We start from the raw sequence: 3096 nt of genomic DNA on the forward strand, positions 1-3096 counted from the left end.
TTTAAGTTGGTGTTATTATTTAATTCGGTAGTTGAGTTATGGCTGTTGATAGGTTCTTGTATATTTGGAGTTTTTGATACTGTGCAGCTATAGATAACATTTTTAATTTTACATGAGCCTTGTAGGGGACATTTATTTTTTCTCCTACAGTTACAGTCCGATGTATTTTGTATAGTTGCATTTTGTAGTTTATTAATTTTATTATTATTAGAGCTAATTATTTTCTGATGAAGGTTAGGCAGAAAATAATTAGCTCTAATAATAATAAAATTAAAATTAATAAACTACAAAATGCAACTATACAAAATACATCGGACTGTAACTGTAGGAGAAAAAATAAATGTCCCCTACAAGGCTCATGTAAAATTAAAAATGTTATCTATAGCTGCACAGTATCAAAAACTCCAAATATACAAGAACCTATCAACAGCCATAACTCAACTACCGAATTAAATAATAACACCAACTTAAATCAATCTACCGATCAATTATTAACCAACCCACCACATTATAATCCAACAATAGACCTAACGGAAAATAATCATAATAATCAAGAGGTAATATATATTGGTTCCACATCTGGCCCAATAAAACATAGAATTTCAACGCACAAACATTCTTTTAAAAATAACTCTCTATCAAACCAAACTACTCTATCCAACTATAATCATAATAATCAAGAGGTAATATATATTGGTTCCACATCTGGCCCAATAAAACATAGAATTTCAACGCACAAACATTCTTTTAAAAATAACTCTCTATCAAACCAAACTACTCTATCCAACTATATTTGGCAACTAAAAAATAGCAATATTTCTTTCAACTTAAAATGGCAAATAATTGAGACTTGCAAATCATATAAACCAGGAGATAAATTTTGTACATTATGTACAAAAGAAACCGTAAAAATTTTAAAATATGAAGATATAAAAAGCACAACCAAACTAGTAAATTCAAGACACGAGCTTCTATCGTGTAATCATAAACGTTGGTTTAAATTTAATAAATATAAACCACCTTAAATCATTAAAAATTACTCATTAGTAAAAATGGATTTTTTTTTTTTTTTTAATAAATTAAGTTAAACCAATTACCGCCCTTAGACTCGTAAATCAAATAATAAATAAAGCCATGACAATTATCTCCCCTTAAAAACTTGCAAAAAAAAAAAAAAAAAAAAAAAAAACTCTCTCTCTATAGATATTAACTGTAGCGTCTCTAAATCAAAATACGCTAACGGAAACAATTTACTGCACGAGCGTCGCCCTTTTAAAATTCATCATTCAATAAAATAAAAAGCTATAGCAAACATCTAAATGACTACTTTAAATACAGTTCCTGATTTCAAAAAAAGAAAAACCAAAAGGTAATTATATATCTATATATTTTTAAATCAAATTTATTATGTAAATTCAAAAATATATATATTTTTTCTACTCATTTCTATCTCTAACCTATACCAATTTCCTTATTAATTTTCTTATAAATTTTATATCCAAACCTTTTACTTCAATTTTTCAGATTCATCTGCCTTACTTTTAATGCTAGGTTTATTTTTGGTGTCTTTTCAATTCAATAGAAATCCTCCTAAATTTGCTGATGAGGAGACCGTGCTTACCAAAAAAAACTATGTATAATTATTCTACGTGACTTCATGTATACCACAAATAAAAAGCACGGATTTCCGAAACGATCGTACAGATAATTGACTTTGTTGTTGTTCCTTCTTATGAAACTGATTTTTAATTTAATTAAATTTTGATTTTTAAATTTTAAAAATTTTAAAACTTTTAAATTATAAATCACATTACTTAATATTGAATTAGCTCTAGGACATTTAACTATCGAGCTTATTATATATCTAAATTACAACGAGCATTTCCTGTATTTTAATTAAACTAGTAATTTCACTATTACATTAAAATACACTTAGCTCTTTAGACTATTATTCTAATCTCCTTTAAATTATATATATATATATATATATATATATATATATATATATATATATATATATATATATATATATATATATATCTTTGTGTGTATCCCCGAGAGAAAAGTGTAGATTTAAAAGAGTGTAGCCATCAACAATTGTACTTTGTTTCAAACTGTTATCATTTTTTAGTATTTTAAAATATTTTTATAACGCGTTTCTTCAGATATTTTTATGCAAAGCCTTTTTCGCTAAAAGTTTGAACTTTCTTTTTGGAAAATATTTTATCTTTGCCAACTCTGCAACTTGACTCCTTACCCCCCCCCCTATATTTCTGCCTTGTTTACATCCACTTTTTCCATAGATTATTTTTTATCATCCGCTTTTTCCCCATATTTTATCGTTTTACTCTCCTATATTCAATAAGTACGCATCCGATTATTATTATTATTATTATTATTATTATTATTATTATTATTATTATTATTATTATTATTATTATTATTATTATTATTCTTATTCTTATTATTATTATTATTATTATTATTATTATTATTATTATTATTATAATAATAATAATAATAATTATAATAATAATAATAATAATAATAATAATTATTATTATTATTATTATTATTATTATAATAATAATAATAATAATAATAATAATAATAATAATAATAATAATAATAATAATAATAATACTACTACTAGCAAAGGTACCAGTCGTTGATTGGGTTCAAAAACAGCCTACAGAAAATGGACTCTGATTTATGAAAGTATGATAGGTTATGAAAAGAAAGGGTTGTAAAGAGATAGCTTCGAATTTGGGGGTATCAAAACCAAAGCAAAATATGATGAAAGTACAAATAAAATAGATAAACCCCATAATTTATTATACCATACCTGTTCACACTGAAACATTTATCACAATATTCTGTGGATCTATATTAAAAAACCTTAGTAAACTTTGTGACATATTTCCATTCTATGGAGGTCAGGCGCGAACGTACACCCCATAATTATAATATACCATATTTCTTCAAACTGAAACATAATTATCAAAGTATATTTACGCAGATAGATATGAAAAGTCTTTATTAAAGTGTGTGCCTATTTCCATTCTATGGAGGCCAGGCGCGAACGCTGACCCCACA

The sequence above is a fragment of the Euprymna scolopes genome, chromosome 12, assembly GCF_053919585.1.
Source record: "Euprymna scolopes isolate OS-2025 chromosome 12, ASM5391958v1, whole genome shotgun sequence".
Taxonomy (NCBI): Eukaryota; Metazoa; Mollusca; class Cephalopoda; order Sepiida; family Sepiolidae; genus Euprymna; species Euprymna scolopes.